At 42.4% G+C, this 17,442-nt stretch overlaps 1 protein-coding gene across 4 annotated transcripts in view; it reads right to left on the minus strand.

Moving 5' to 3' along the window:
• LOC149119557 (uncharacterized) overlaps nt 1-17,442 on the minus strand; it is a 61,579-nt gene that overhangs the window by 26,569 nt on the left and 17,568 nt on the right. Inside the window, exon 2 of one of the 4 annotated variants that reach the window (XR_016228378.1) lies at nt 1,948-2,090. The exons of the other annotated variants lie outside the window; for them this stretch is intronic. The gene's annotated coding sequence lies outside the window, so the exon portion shown is untranslated. Of the gene's footprint in view, nt 1-1,947; nt 2,091-17,442 lie in introns of those variants that run through there. 4 annotated transcript variants of the gene reach the window in all.

Here is a 17,442-nt window from a genome sequence, read left to right on the forward strand (position 1 = left end):
TCCACCTGAGAGGTGGCACCCGGGGGGCAGTGGCCTTTAGGATTGGGGGTATACTCGAATGGGTCCCTTGGGTTCCTTGTGATTGATGAGACAATCCTTTTGCTTGACCCCTTCCATGCCCCAGTCGTGGCCCTGGGCCTCTCCTTCCTCTGGAACACCCTCATAAAAGGCCCGGTGATCTGTGGTAACCACAGCATCCATTTGCCCTAGCATATCCTGTCCCAATAAATTAACTGAGGTTTTTCGCTACCAGGGGGCGTATTTTTCCCTGTTCTCCATCAGGACTGACCCATTTCATGAGGGCGACTGTTTCCTTAGATCGAGAATTGCCCCCCACTCCCAATATTGATGGCCCATCTGCCAGCTCCCAGGTGGGCGGCACCTCCTCTTCTCGGAGTACTGTCCTGTCCGCCCCAGTGTCGATCAGGCAGTGAAACCTTTTTCCACCTATGATGACACTCATCTTGGGACGGAGCCCCTCCATAAGGGGGGCAGTCCAGTGGGCTTGTTCTAGTATGGGTTACCCCGGTTTCGCCTTGCATGGGGTTCCTCCTTGAGTTAACGGGGCTGGAGGATGCCCCCCCTCTAGTTTAAAGGCTTCCCTTCTATATCAAATTTGGACCTGCAATCCTTTTTCCAATGATATCCCTTCCTGCACCTAGGGCAGGGGGTATGGGGCAGCTTTGATCCTCCTGGTCTATTAGTCAAGGAGGCTTGAGGGCACTCCCATTTAAAATGCCCCTCTTGCCCACACTTGAAGCAGGCTCCCTTAGTGGCCTGCCCGAGTGACTTGGAACTTTGGATGGCCAGAGCCTGAGTAATAGCCTCTGTCATTGCCAATGTTTGGGCTGAGAGGACCTGGGTCATGGCCGTCGTCTGAGCCTGTAGGGTCATGGCCAGGGATTGATTTTGATGCTGTTCATACCTACATCCCCTGAGGCCACTACCCATCGACTTATCGAAGCCTCCCTCAGGCCAGCGCAGGCCATCCTACGATCAGCATTCATTCCTTCCCAGGCGAGCATCTTAACAAACCGATCCCGAAGGTCCCCAGCTGGCAACTTACAATGGAGACTGTGTTGGACCCTAGCTACAAAATCTGGCAATGACTCTCCTGCCTTTTGTCGCACCCCTGCGATGGGAGATTCAGTGGGCCCCTCCTCCAGCTTGTACCAAGCATTAAGTCCTGCCTGCCTCACTTGTTCACAGTACGGAGCAGGTAGCACAGCTTGCTAGATCCCCGTAGAGAATCCTTCCCCCGTCCCAGCCAGCATAGTGTATGTAATAGGGATAGCTGGCTGGGCTGCTCGGTTAGCTTCGGCCCTCACCCGGCACTCCTCCTCAAAGAAGGTGCACCACTTTATGAACTGTGAACTTATGAGGACTGCTTTGGCCATGTCCAACCAGTCCTTGGGGACGCATGGGTGAGAGGCTATATCTTGCAGCAGAGTTTGGGCCTAGGGGGAGTTTGGGCCATCCTCTGCTACTGCCTTGCAGAGTTCTTTGAGGTCCTTGGCCTCCCAAGGGTACCATTCCAAGGGCCTATTAGCCCCCAGGGCTAAATTAACAGGGTAGGCCTGAGGCAGCAAGTTCCCACGCCCAGAGTTCACTTCCCTACACTGCTTTATGTACACCAGATAAGCTTTCGCATAGGTTACCTCCCCAAGCCCCTGTCTTTCAGTGGAGGGCTGGTCATTGGGATCTAGGTCACACAGGTCCCTCTGCGGGGTCGCATAGAACAACGCTCCCTCCTCAGTCCCAGGCGCGTATGGCAGGGGCCTAGACTCCTCCGAAATGTAGGCGGGGAAGGAAATTTTACTTTTATCCTAACTTCCACTGTCTGTGTCTCTTCATCTTTCCTACTGTCGATATCATCCTCTTCCCTTCCATATCCCAGACTGCCTTAAAAATAGGATTACCCATAATAAGGGTTTCACTTACCCTGAGAGACTGCTTAGCCTCGGCCTAAAAGTAACTGTTCGAAACCCACATTGGGCACCAGATGCAGGGTCTTAGTCCACCCGTACAAGGATGGACTGGGTCTGAGGAAAGGTAAGTGTGCCACTCGCCCGTTCCCCAGCCTCCTGATCCTAGAGACAATCAGACGCAGCGGGGAGTCAAGTCTGGCAAGAACTCATTTATTTCACATGTAACAGAGCCTTTTATAGCACAAAACTGCAGAGTCATTGGGGCAGGGCTAAGGACCAACCAATCACTTAAACGGTCATTTTACGGGGCGATTTTCATAGGACTAGCCATATGTCTACACACTTGTTACTAGTTTTGTTACCTCCCCTGATGGTGCATGGCCAATTAGCTTTAGTGGTAAACAACTTTGGATTTCACCCACCTTACTTCCTCTAGGCACCATCTTTGAATTGCTTCATGTAACTAATTTCCCCACAAATTCAACAGAAATATGTGACTATAATAAATCTATATGCAACAAATACTATGGTACCACACTATTTGAAAGCAATGTTGGGCAGGCACTGTGGTGTAGTAGGGTAAACCTCCTCCTGTGGTGCCAGTATTCCATATGGGTACTGGTTTGTGTCTCAGCTGCTCTTCTTCCAATCCAGCTCTCTGCTTATGGCCTGGGAAAGCAGTGGAAGATGGCCCAAGTACTTGGGCCCCTGCACCCATGTGAGAGACCCAGAAGAAGCTCCTGGCTCCTGGCATCAGATTGGCCCAGCTCCAACCACTGTGGTCATTTGGAAAGTGAACCACCAGATGGAAGACCTATCTCTGTCTGTAACTCTATTTTGCAAATAAGTAAATAAATCATTACAAAAAAAAAAAAAAGGAAGCAATGTTAATGGATCTAAAGAGAGACACAGACTCCAATACAATAATGAGGGTTCACCACCCCAGTTTCATAATGTACAGAGCAACAAGAAGAAAAATATCAAAAAAGAAACAGCAGAGCTAATCTACATTACGGACCAAATGGACCTATAGACATTCTTTTCATCACTGTATGGAACTATCTCTAGGATAGACCATATGCAAGGCCATAAAGCAAATCTTAGCAAATTCAAAATAACTGAAATCATACCCTGTATCTTTTCTGACAACAATGGAATGAAGCCAGAAATTAAAAACTTAAGAAACTCCAGAAAATATGCAAACACATGGAGACTGAACAATATGATCCTGAGGGCCAGCGATGAGGAGAGGCAGGTAAAGCCACCCTCTGTGATACTGGCATCCAATATGGGTGCCAGTTTGAGTCCCAGCTGCTCCACTTCCAATCCAGCTTCGTGCTAGTGCACCTGGGAGAGCAGCAGAAGATGATACAAGTGCTTGGGCCCCTGCACCCATGTGGGAAACCTGGAGGAAGCTCCTGGCTCCTTGCATTGGACAGGCCATGCTCCCACCATCCCAGCCTTATAGTGAATGGACCAGCAGATAGAAGATCTATCTCTCCTCCTCTCTCTCTGAAACTCTACCTTTCAAAAATATAAATAAATATTTTAAAAGATCTTGAATCAACATTAAGTCATAGAAGAAATCAAACGGAAAGCAAAAAAATTCCTGGAAACAAATGAAGATGACAATGCAGCATATTGAAACATGTTATACAACAAAAGCAGTGTTAAGAGGGAAGTTTATAGCAATCAGTGCCTACGTCAAGAAATTTGAAAAGCATCAAATGAATGATCTAACAATGCATCTCAAGGACCTACATAAATAAGAACAAACCAAAATCAAAATTAATATGGAAAATAAATAATTAAAATAATGGAATAAACTAAAACAAAAAATATAAAAGATTAGTGAAATAAAGAGTTTTGTTATAAAGATTCATTTATTTATTTGAAAGGCAGAGTTACAGAGAGGCAGAGAGAGAAAGAAGTCTTCCCTTCACTGGTTCACCCCCCAAATGGCTGCAACGGCCAGAGTTGATCCGTTCCGAAGCCAGGAGCTTCTTCCAGGTATACCAAGTGAGTGCAGGATCCCAAGGACCTAAGCCATCTTCTAGTGTTTCCACAGGCCACAGCAGAGAGTTGGATCAGAAGTGGAGCAGCTAGGACTCAAATCAGCACCTATATGTGATGCTGGAACTGCAGGCAGTGGTTTTACCCACTATGCCACAGTGCCAGCCCCAAGAGCTGTTTTTGTTTTTGTTTTTTTTTTTAATAAACAAAACTGATAAACTATTGGCCCAATGCAACAAAAAAGCGAGGGTGGAGAACATATTTATCTCTGGCTTTTTGAATCCCTATCATATGGGCTCTTAAAAATGCATGCTCTGCACCCCCTTGACTTACATCTTCTGGTCTGCTTTAACAAAAATCAGGAGGAAGAGAAAGCTAGGCATCAGAAGTGATGTAGAGATAGGTGACAGGCCTATTAAATGTGGCTCTGTACGGTGATCTGCCATCAAGGAGAACCAATAGGCCAGTCCACTGCATTGGTTTTTGATGTGGAAAGCCAGGGCTTCAGCAGAAGTCAGCTTATGAAGAGCCCTGGCAGCTATGCTCGCTAAAAGTTGAATCACCAGAAATGGAACTGCCCTGGAGTTGAAGGACATCCAGGTCAGAGCCACAGAGCTTCCTGGCTCCAAGCTGAAAAACTCTTCACTTGGCCCAGCTTCCAAAATGACCACCGCTGCGGAGCAGACAGCCAAGTAGAGTTAGTAACATTGCAGGCAGAACTGTAAATGTCCTGTTAGAGATGTCACCTGCCTATACCTGGCCAGCTCTCCTCCCAGGCCAGCGAGGTAATGGAAGTCAAGAGGGTACCTTCCCCAAGGAGGTTCACACCTCCCTTACGATGTACCCCACGTGAAGAGATAGATGGGTCTGGTTCTCATAACTGACAAGCCCTTAAAGTCCACCAGATTACTATCAAGCCCCTTCTGTCAGTTTCTTTTTGCCTCTCAATTGGAGAACTTAGTTGTGGCTTAGACAGCAAAATTTTTAGGTCCTATAGTAATGACTCTGTCCTTTGTTCTAGACCCTGTCTAGCCCACTTGGGGCCTCATTCCTTTGTAATCATAGCCTCTACTCTAACATCAATGCCTCTACTCTCAATCTGGGTGTATTGATGGTCCTCTCCCCTATTTAATGTTGTATGATTGTTCAGGATTTTCTCCACAAACCCGTCTACCAGCAAAAGAAGAATGGCTTTTCTCTCGGTCTTAGTTGGGATCAGCTTTAAACCACGTCCATTAAACAGTCTTCACAGGGGTCCAGAGACCCTTCTCAATTCCTCTCCTCTATGAAATCAACTCATTATTCGGTTAATGCCACTCTTAGGATAATTGGTTGCCATTCTCATCCTGTCTTTTATACTACAGTGTTTGTTTAAGTATTTACAGGAGGTGATAATGGAAGGAACCAAGGCCTTCAGCAACCAGGTGGTCAACCAAATGCTGTTAAAGGGATATACTAGGCTCCTCATCCAGGAGACAGCAGCTTAAGACATCGCCCCACGCCAGCAAAGAGTACCTTGTTGCCCCATGTCAGCAAGAAGGAGCTCTAAAGACAGATTATCGTACCTCTACCCATCCTGGACTTTGGGGACTAATGTAATCCCATACAACTCTTGCTTTATAAAAAACAAAAGGGTGGAATGTTAGTAAAATATTACAGTCTTATCTATGGTGCAATCTACACTCCAACACTATCCTAGCCCCTGCCACCATGGCTGGAAGCCAAGTGACCCCATGGCTCAACCACTGGTGTCAGCTCCACCCCCACCCTAATGGGATTCTCTGCTCCTACTTCCCTGTCTGCCTCCCAGCAAAGTTTTAAAAGGACCTGTTCCTGAACACGTGGCTCGCTCTCTCTCTCTTACACTCTCCTTCTCTCTTTGTCCTTCTTCGCCCCTTCCCTCCAGTCTGTTGGGTTTCCCCCAATAAACCCTTTCCCTTAAAGAAATGCATGCTCTGGAAAGCCAAGACACTGTGGCAAAAAATGTCCTACATGAAGGACCTCTGCAGTTGAGACCCCAGAGGAAAGAAGCGGTCATCAAAGAAGGATATACTTTTCTCTGAAGGGAGGAAAGAACTTCCACTTTGTTTATGGCTTTGTCTAAATACTGAAGGAGTTTGTGGATTCAAAAGGCTTCCATAGCCTAGGTAGCTCCTATCAAGAGCCTTGGGTAATCACTGATGTCATACATAAGAGAGTTAATTGTTAAATTAACAACAAGAGTCACTGTGCACTAACTTCCCATGCAAGACCTCTGTCCTCAATGAATTGTATTATGAGAGTTAACAGTTAAACTTGTTCTCAAAGATTTAGTGTATTAAGTGGAGGATATTTTTATGTCTCATAAGTTTTAGTTATACCTAAGTGTCCAACTCCACTGCTTGTTTTCTTAGGTGCTTCCTCAATTAATGATAAAACTTGTTATCAAAGACTTACTTTATTTTAATGTATTAAATGGAGGATATTCCTATGTCTCATAAGTTTTAGTTATGTCTAAGTGCTCACAAAAGATGTATCATTCTTGGATGCTTCTTTAAAGTTAATTAAGTTTCTTCAAAAAAGTGAAACTAATTTCAAGATGCAATGACTTTGAACAGCCCTTGTCTTAACTGTTGAGGAATACTTTTTTGGGGGGAGGAGGGCAGGGCAAATTGTTGAACCCTTTACTTAGTACAGAGTTGGTCTTCTCTATATAAAGTTAATTGGAAATGCATCTTGAGGAAGTTACAAGATGGTGGAGTAGGGAGGGAGTTTACGGTTCTAGTCCAGGAGAAGATAATGTTTAAAAAGTGGAGAGAGTGTAGTCTCAGGGAAGAGTTAGAGAGAAAATGGCAGAGGAAACTATGAAAATTAGAGGGACCCAATAGAGAGCATGGACACCCACAACTCAGGAATCCAGCAGTCGAGAGCCTACACACCAATGTATGAAAGTAAGGTGAGACTAGACTGCAGCAGCCCAAGACACTGGCAATAAAGCTTCAGGAAAAGCCTAGAAGGAACCTGGATTAGAGTCCTCTGGGAGACAGTGTATCTGCCAATCTAGAGGAGAAAAAAAAAAAAAGGAGGGTCACCGTTCTCTCTCCCCACTTTGGACACACCTAACAGCTGTGCCAGCTCATGTCTGCACCCAGCAACCAGCTGAGTGGAGATTCCTGACTCTGGTGGGGAGAACTAACAGGGGCCTGGGAGCTCCTGACTGTGGGAGGCTTGTGTGCTGGGACTGTGAAAAAAAAAAATTGAGGCTGTGTAGGAGGACTCGCGGAGCAGCCGGGAATTTGGGCAGTCACTATGAGAGACTCCACATGCTCAGGGCCTCCTGGTTACCTTGTGAGGGACATTGCTGGGGTATCTGAACTTACATGGAGGACTGCACAGATCCTTGTGATCCCGGGGGCAGAGTGGACAAATATTATATACACTGGGGCTAGGGTTCAAGCACTGGTCTCCTTTGAGGAGAGGAGTTCAGCTGAGAACAAACTTACCACCTGATTTAAAAAAAAGGGAAGGGTCACCGTAATCACACCCTTCACCCTGGAGAACTGAACAGAGCTCCCCAGCCACACCCACTATAAGCCTCTAGATTTTCACTGAAAGCAGACACCCCACTTACCTACAGAGGTACAGTACAAAGATAAAGCTGGCACAGCAAAAAATAAAAATAAACCAACAAATATCTCCATGAATACCAAACAACAAAAGTGCCAATTCAAGAAACATGAATAAGGAAGACAATATGATGCCCTAAAAGAACACAACACTTCAGTACCAGGTTACAGAGATAATGAGATGGAAGAAAGGTGAAAAATGGTATTCAGAAAATTGATAAGATTACACAGAAACAAATGTATGAACTACTGAAATCCATACAGGACATGAAAGAAAATTTTTCCCATGAAATTGAGATCTTAAAGAGAAATCAAAATGAAATGAAGAACTCAATAGAACAAATAAGAAATGCAGTGTAAAGCCTTAACAACAGATTCAGTGAGGCAGAACAAAGAATATCAGAAGACAAAGCAAAGGAAATTATACAGTCAAGCCAAACACAAAAAGAAATTAGAAAATTAAAAACCACTGTAGGGGATCAACAGGATACTGTCAAACAACCCAATATATGGGTTCTAGGAGTTACTAAAGGTGTGAAAAGAGAGCAAGAATTAGAAGGCCTTTTTAGCAAAATAATAACAGAAAACTTTCCTAATTTGGAGAAATAAAGGGACATCCAAGTACAGGAAGCACATAGAACTCCTAACAGACATCACCAGAAAAGATCCTCACCATGACGCATTGTAATCAAACTCACCACAGTAAAACATAAAGAAAACATTTCAAAATTTGCATGAGAGAAACACCAGAATTACTTTCAGAGGAGCTCCAATTAGACTCAGCAGACTTCTCATCAGAAACCCTATAGGCTAGGAGGCAATGGCGAGGTACATTCCAAGTTTTAAGAGAAAAAAACTAATGGGAGGGCGGAGCCAAGATGGCGGAATAGTGAGGGCGCGCACCGATAGTCCGGGAAAATTTAGTTTAATAAAAGTGGAGTTACAGTAGCCTCAGAAAAAGGACCAGGAAAAAATTGCAGAGGAAACTCTTCTAGATCTAGTGGCTGTGACTCGGAGGACCTACTGGGAGAACAAAGTCGCCCACAGTATGGAATCCGAGCCGCGGGAGCCGCAGGGTCTGCGCGCCAGTGCAGGAAGGGGAGTGCATGTCACACAGACACCAGCGGGAAGAGTTGGGATGCCCAGGGCTCCGAGTCCACACATCGGCGGAGGAAGGGGAGGTGAGCTCAATAACCCGAGACATTGGCGGGGAAACGGCGGCCAGAATCTAGAGGGGAGTGGGAAAGCGCACAAGACTAACTACCGGAGAGAAGGAAAAAAAGGTGGAGGGTTTCTCTCTCTGCCAACCTTGCAAAGGTTTCAAGGCTGCAAGGCTTGCAAGAGTTTGCAAGAGACAAAGAGCAGGCCCCACGCTGGATTTACATAACAACAGGGGAGAGCTAAGGAACTGAGTAACTACAATTCAGTAGCCTAGGCAACCCAGTGGGAGTACAGAGGAGAAACAGAGCCTGCACAGACTCTTTGGGTAGAAGCCAGAGATCGGAAGCTAAATACCATCAATTCTGCACAGCCGTGCCGTGCGGCATTACTTACCCCCTGAATAAATAAAATAAATAAATAAATAAAAAGAGAGAGATTTACCACGCATAACCTGAGGGTGTCACTTTTGCACACCCGTAACCCTGAAGAACCAAGCAGAACTCTCAGGCCACACCCATCTCAAGCCTCCAAGGCTCCTCCAACAGCAGGCAGTCCACTTAACACGGACATAGTATAAAATAACAAAAAATAAAAAAAAAAAGCACAGTGATGAAAGAAGAATTAACTATGCCAAGCAACAAACACAGAAATCGAGGGAACAAGATCAACGATGACACTATGATGCCTCCAAATAAACAAAACACCCCAAGCCAAGAGTATGAAGATGATGAGATAGAAGAAATGCAAGATACGGATTCCAAAAAATTTATGATAAGAACATTTAGAAGTTTTCAAAAGCAAATCCTTGAACTACAGAAATCCTTATTAGACAGGATTGAAAATCTCTCTCGTGAAAATGAAATTTTAAGGAAGAATCAAAATGAAACTCAGAAACTAGTAGAACAGGAAAGTGTGATAGTGAAGAGAAATCAAAATGAAATGAAGAGCTCAATAGATCAAATGACAAACACACTAGAAAGCCTTAAAAACAGAATGGGTGAAGCAGAAGAGACAATATCGGAGTTAGAAGACAGAGAACAGGAAAGGATACAGTCAGACCAAAGAAAAGAAGAGGAAATTAGAAATCTAAAACATATTGTCAGGAATCTTCAGGATACTATTAAAAAACCCAACATTCGGGTTCTAGGAGTTCCTGAAGGCATGGAGAGAGAAAAGGGATTAGAAGGCCTTTTTAGTGAGATACTAGCAGAGAACTTTCCAGGTTTGGAGAAGGACAGAGACATCCTACTACAGGAAGCTCACAGAACCCCCAGTAAACATGACCAAAAGAGATCCTCACCACGACACGTGGTAATTAAACTCACCACAGTGAACCATAAAGAAAAGATCCTAAAATGTGCAAGAGAGAAACGTCAGATTACTCTCAGAGGATCTCCAATCAGACTCACAGCAGACTTCTCATCAGAAACACTACAGGCTAGGAGGGAATGGCAAGACATAGCACAGGTGCTAAGAGAGAAAAATTGCCAGCCCAGAATATTATATCCTGCCAAGCTCTCATTTGTGAATGAAGGTGAAATAAAGACCTTTCATAGCAAACAGAAATTGAAAGACTTTGTGGCCACTCATCCAGCCCTACAAAAGATACTTAAAGATGTGCTACACTCAGAAACACAGAAACACGGCCATCAATATGAAAGAAGGTAAAGGAAGAAAACCTACCAGTAAAAGAGCATGGGAAGCTCAAAGCATATACTAGAAAATATCTCCGGGAAAATGGCAGGGCAAAGTCACTACGTATCAATAGTCACATTAAACATTAATGGTCTTAATTCGTCAGTTAAAAGACACCGATTGGCTGATTGGCTCAAAGAACACAACCCAACTATTTGTTGCCTACAAGAAACACATCTCTCTAAGAAAGATGCATGCAGACTGAAAGTGAAAGGTTGGAAAAAGATATTCCATGCCAACAGAAACCAAAAAAAAGCAGGTGTAGCCATATTAATATCAGACAAAATAAACTTTATCACAAAAACTGTTAAGAGAGAAAAGGGGGACACTATATAATGATTAAGGGTTCAATTCAACAGGAAGATGTAACTATTATAAATGTATATGCACCTAATTACAGGGCACCGGTCTATTTAAAAGATATGTTAAGGGACTTAAAAGGAGATTTAGATTCCAATACAATAGTACTGGGGGACTTCAATATTCCACTCTCAGAAATAGATAGATCATCCGGACAGAAGATCAACAAGGAAACAGCAGATTTAATTGACACTATTGCCCAAATGGATCTAACAGATATCTACAGAACTTTCAATCCTACAGCTAAAGACTTCACATTCTTCTCAGCAGTGCATGGAACATTCTCTAGGATTGATCACATACTAGGCCATAAAGCAAGTCTCAGCAAATTTAAAAGAATGAGAATCATACCATGCAGCTTCTCAGACCACAGCAGAATGAAGCTGGAAATTAGCAACTCAGGAAACCCTAGAAAGTATGCAAACACATGGAGACTGAACAACATGCTCCTGAATGAACACTGGGTCATTCAAGAAATCAAAAGAGAAATCAAAAACTTTCTGGAAGTAAATGAGGATAACAACACAACATATCAAAACTTATGGGATACAGCAAAAGCAGTATTGAGAGGCAAGTTTATAGCAATAGGTGCCTATATCAAGAAATTGGAAAGGTACCAAATAAATGAGCTTTCAGCACATCACAAGGACCTAGAAAAACTGCAGCAAACCAGACCCAAATCTAGTAGGAGAAGAGAAATAATTAAAATCAGAGAAGAAATTAACAGGATTGAATCCAAAAAAAAACCACAAAAAATCAGCCAAGCGAGAAGCTGGTTTTTTGAAAAAATAAACAAAATTGACATCCCATTGGCCCAACTAACTAAAAAAAGAAGAGAAAAGACCCAAATCAATAAAATCAGAGATGAAGAAGGAAACGTAACAACAGACACCACAGAAATAAAAAGAATCATCAGAAATTACTACAAGGACCTGTATGCCAGCAAACAGGAAAATCTATCAGAAATGGATAGATTCCTGGACACATGCAATCTACCTAAATTGAACCAGGAAGACATCGAAAACCTAAACAGACCCATAACTGAAACAGAAATTGAAACAGTAATAAAGGCCCTCCCAACAAAGAAAAGCCCAGGACCAGATGGATTCACTGCTGAATTCTACCAGACATTTAAAGAAGAACTAATCCCATTTCTTCTCAAACTATTCAGAACAATCGAAAAAGAGGGAATCCTCCCAAATTCTTTCTATGAAGCCAGCATCACCTTAATCCCTAAGCCAGAGAAAGATGCAGCACTGAAAGAGAATTACAGACCAATATCCCTGATGAACACAGACGCAAAAATCCTCAATAAAATTCTCGCCAATAGAATACAACAACACATCAGAAAAATCATCCACCCAGACCAAGTGGGATTTATCCCTGGTATGCAGGGATGGTTCAACATTCGCAAATCAATCAATGTGATTCACCACATTAACAGACTGCAGAAGAAAAACCATATGATTATCTCAATTGATGCAGAGAAAGCATTCGATAAAATAAAACACCCTTTCATGATGAAAACTCTAAGCAAATTGGGTATAGAAGGAACATTACTCAATATAATCAAAGCAATTTATGAAAAACCCACGGCCAGCATCCTATTGAATGGGGAAAAGTTGGAAGCATTTCCACTGAGATCTGGTACCAGACAGGGATGCCCACTCTCACCACTGCTATTTAACATAGTTCCGGAAGTTTTAGCCAGAGCCATCAGACAAGAAAAAGAAATTAAAGGAATACAAATTGAGAAGGAAGAAGTCAAACTATCCCTCTTTGCAGATGATAGGATTCTTTACTTAGAGGATCCAAAGAACTCTACTAAGAGACTATTGGAACTCATAGAGGAGTTCGGCAAAGTGGCAGGATATAAAATCAATGCATAAAAATCAACAGCCTTTGTATACACAAGCAATGCCATGGCTGAGAAAGAACTTCTAAGATCAATCCCATTCACAATAGCTACAAAAACAATCAAATACCTTGGAATAAACTTAACCAAGGACATTAAAGATCTCTACGATGAGAATTACAAAATCTTAAAGAAAGAAATAGAAGAGGATACCAAAAAATGGAAAATCTTCCATGCTCATGGATTGGAAGAATCAACATCATCAAAATGTCCATTCTCCCAAAAGCAATTTATAGATTCAATGCAATTCCAATCAGGATACCAAAGACATTCTTCTCAGATCTAGAAAGAACGATGATGAAATTCATATGGAGGCACAGGAGACCTCAAATAGCTAAAGCAATCTTGTACAACAAAAACAAAGTCGGAGGCATCACAATACTAGATTTCAGGACATACTACAGGGCAGTTGTAATCAAAACAGCATGGTACTGGTACAGAAACAGATGGACAGACCAATGGAACAGAATTGAAACACCAGAAATCAACCCAAACATCTACAGCCAACTTATATTTGATCAAGGATCTAAAACCAATTCCTGGAGCAAGGACAGTCTATTCAATAAATGGTGCTGGGAAAACTGGATTACCACGTGCAGAAGCATGAAGCAAGACCCCTACCTTACACCTTACACAAAAATCCACTCAACATGGATTAAAGACCTAAATCTACGACCTGACACCATCAAGTTATTAGAGAACATTGGAGAAACCCTTCAAGATATTGGCACAGGCAAAGAGTTTCTGGAAAAGACCCAGGAGGCACAGGCAGTCAAAGCCAAAATCAACTATTGGGATTGCATCAAATTGAGAAGTTTCTGTACTGCAAAAGAAACAGTCAGGAGAGTGAAGAGACAACCGACAGAATGGGAAAAAATATTTGCAAACTATGCAACAGATAAAGGTTCAATAACCAGAATCTACAAAGAGATCAAGAAACTCCACAACAACAAAACAAACAACCCACTTAAGAGATGGGCCAAGGACCTCAATAGACATTTTTCAAAAGAGGAAATCCAAAGGGCCAACAGGCACATGAAAAAATGTTCAAGATCACTAGCAATCAGGGAAATGCAAATCAAAACCACAATGAGGTTTCACCTCACCCCGGTTAGAATGGCTCACATACAGAAATCTACCAACTACAGATGCTGGCGAGGATGTGGGGAAAAAGGGACACTAACCCACTGTTGGTGGGAATGCAAACTGGTCAAGCCACTATGGAAGTCAGTCTGGAGATTCCTCAGAAACCTGAAGATAACCCTACCGTTCGACCCAGCCATCCCACTCCTTGGAATTTACCCAAAGGAATTTAAATTGGCAAACAAATGCGGTCTGCACCCTAATGTTTATTGCAGCACAATTCACAATAGCCAAGACCTGGAACCAACCTAAATGCCCATCAACGGTAGACTGGACAAAGAAATTATGGGACATGTACTCTTTAGAATACTATACCGCAGTAAGAAACAAAGAAATCCAGTTATTTGCAACAAAATGGAGGAATCTGGAACACATCATGCTGAATGAAATAAGCCAGTCCCAAAGGGACAAATACCATATGTTCTCCCTGATCGGTGACAACTGACTGAACACCAAAAAGGAAACCTGTTGAAGTGTGGGGAGCTCTCGGACTAGACTAAGTTACTGGAATTAAGACTTATTCTATGCATCTGCTCTCCCACAATATGGCGCTGGGAGAGGAGGAAACAACTTTTACACAGCTGCTTCCAGTTCGACCAGTAACCTGCAGGAGCTGATCCTGCTCCTGATTGGAGGAGAGCAGCGTACTCGGCGTGTGGGTAGCAGAGTTGGGATTGGTGGAAGAGGACTATAAAGGAGGAGAGAGACAACATGCACCAGGAACATCTAAAGGGAACATCCAGATAACATCTGAGCAGCCCCTGAGAGAGCCGGCCGGTGGTGTGCCGCTCCCCCGCGGAAGTGGGGAAAGTGGCAGGGGGAGCCGCCCTTCCACGGAGCTGGAAGGATCGGCAGCCAACCCGGGAAGGACCAGCAGCAAACCCGGGAAGGGCCGAGCAGACAAAAGAATAGCGCAGGGTCCTGTGTCGTTCCTCCACGAAGAGGGGTAGCGACATTGAAGTGAAATGGACACTATGAAAAATGGTGACTTGATCAGCATAGCCCTGACTGTTAATGAACAACTTAATACATTATCCCTCTTAGTAGTTTTTTTGTCTGTTCTACTTAATATGACTGGTTTAATTCTGTAATTAATACACAGTTATTCTTAAGTGTTGGAAATTAACTGAAATGTGATCCCTGTTAAACATAAGAGTGGGAATAAGAGAGGGAAGAGATGTACAATTTGGGACATGCTCAAGCTGACTTGCCCCAAATGGTAGAGTTAGAAACATACCAGGGGATTCCAATTCAATCCCATCAAGGTGGCATGTACCAATGCCATCTCACTAGTCCAAGTGATCAATTTCAGTTCACCATTGATCATAATGAAAGGACTAAGAGTCAAAGGGATCACATAAACAAGTCTAGTACCTGCTAATACCAACCGATAGAATAAATAAAGGGGAGAGTGTTCCAACATGGGAAGCGAGATACTCAGCAGACTCATAGAATGGCAGATGTCCTAAACAGCACTCTGGCCTCAGAATCAGCCCTAAAGGCATTCCGATCTGGCTGAAAAGCCCATGAGAGTATTTCAGGCATGGAAAGCCAAGACACTCTGGCAAAAAAAAAAAAAAAAAAAAAAAAACACAACACCACACAACGACAACAACTAAATGAAAGATCTCTGTGAGTGAGATCCCAGTGGAAAGAACAGGTCTTCAAAGAAAGAGGTACCTTTCTCTGAAGGGAGGAGAGAACCTCCACTTTGACTATGACCTTGTCTAAACAAGATAAGAGTCGGTGAACTCAAAAGGCTTCCATAGCCTTGGAAACTCATGACTGGAGCATAGGGAGATTACTTATGCCATAAACAGGAGTGTCAATTTGTAAAGTAAACGACAGGAGTCACTGTGCACTTACTCCTCATGTGGATCTCTGTCCTTAATGTGCTGTACATTGAGATTTAATGCTATAACGAGTACTCAAACAGTATATTTCACTTTGTGTTTCTATGGGGGTGCAAACTGTTGAAATCTTTACTTAATGTATACTAAACTGATCTTTTGTAAAAAAAAAAAAAAAAAGAAGAAAAAAAGAAAGAAAGAAAAAAGAAATTATCAATTCCCAACTTGACTCTCACTGGGATTAAACATGACAATAGGTCTGATCTGATTTCATCATCATTTAAAAAATCATCTATTATTTTTCACTTTATGTTTCTGTGTGGGAGCAAACTGTTGAAATCTTTACTTAATGTATACTAAACTGATCTTCTGTATATTAAGAGAATCGAAAATGAATCTTGATGTGAATGGAAGGGGAGAGGGAGTGGGAAAGGGGAGGGTTGCGGGTGGGAGGGATGGTATGTGGGGGAAGCCATTGTAATCCATAAGCCGTACTTTGGAAATTTATATTCATTAAATAAAAGTTAAAAAAATAATAATTAACAAAAGAAAAAAACTGTCAAACCAGAATACTATACCCTGCAAAGCCCTCATTTATGAATGAAGGTGAAATAAAGACCTTCCATAACAAACAGAAATTGAAAGAATTTGTCACCACCCATTCAGCCCTAGAAAAGATGCTTAATGAGGTGCTGCACACAGAAACATGGTCATCACTAGTAAAGAAGGTAAACGCAGAAAATCTCACATTAAAAATTCAAAGGAAATTCAAAGTAAAAAATAGGAATATTTTTAAAAAATGGCAGGGCAAAGTCATTATTTATCAATAGTTACGTTGAATGTAAATGACCTCAATTCTCCAGTTAAGACACAGGCTGGCTAAATGGAATGAAAAGCAAAACCCATCTATTTGCTGCCCACAAGAAACACATCTCACAAACAAAGATGCACAGAGACTGAAAGTGAAAAGGATATACAAAGATACTCCATGCCAACAGAAACCAAAAAAGAGATGTTGTAGTCATCCTAATATCAGACAAAATAGACTTTAAAACAAAACTGTTAAAAGAGACAAAGAAGGGAACTATGTAATGATTAAGTAACCTATTCAATAGTAAGATGTGACTATAATAAACATATAGGCACCTAATTACAGGGCAACTGGCTATTTAAAAGAAATGTAAAGGGACATAAAGGGAGACACAGACTACAATACAATAGTAATCAGAGACTTCAATAAGCCACTTTCATCAATGTACAGATCAACCAGACAGAAAATCAGCAAGGAAACAGATTTAATCAACACTATAGACTAAATGGACCTAACACATATCTAAAGAACTTTTCATCCTACAGCCACAGAATACACATTCTTCTCACCAGTGCATGGAATTTTCTCTAGGATTGACGACATACTAAGACATAAAGCAAGTCTCAGCAAATTAAAAAAAAAAATTGAAATCATTCCATGAATCTTCTCAGACCACAATGCAAAGAAGCCAGAACTCAGCAACTCAGGAATCTCTAGAACATATGTAAACACAAGGAGACTGAAAAACATGCCCCTGAATGAACAGTGAGTCACAGAAGAAATCAAAAGAGAAGTCAAAAAATTTCTGGAAACAAACGAAGATGACAACACAACATATCAAAACTTATGGGATACAGCAAAAGAAGTGTTAAGAGGGAAGATTATAGCAATTGGTGCCTACAACAAGAAAGTGGAAAGGCACCAAATCAATGAGCTATCAATGCATCTAAAGGACCTAGAA

This window comes from Oryctolagus cuniculus, chromosome X (genome assembly GCF_051225735.1).
Source record: "Oryctolagus cuniculus isolate XC-2025 breed Fujian yellow rabbit chromosome X, ASM5122573v1, whole genome shotgun sequence".
Classification (NCBI taxonomy): domain Eukaryota; kingdom Metazoa; phylum Chordata; class Mammalia; order Lagomorpha; family Leporidae; genus Oryctolagus; species Oryctolagus cuniculus.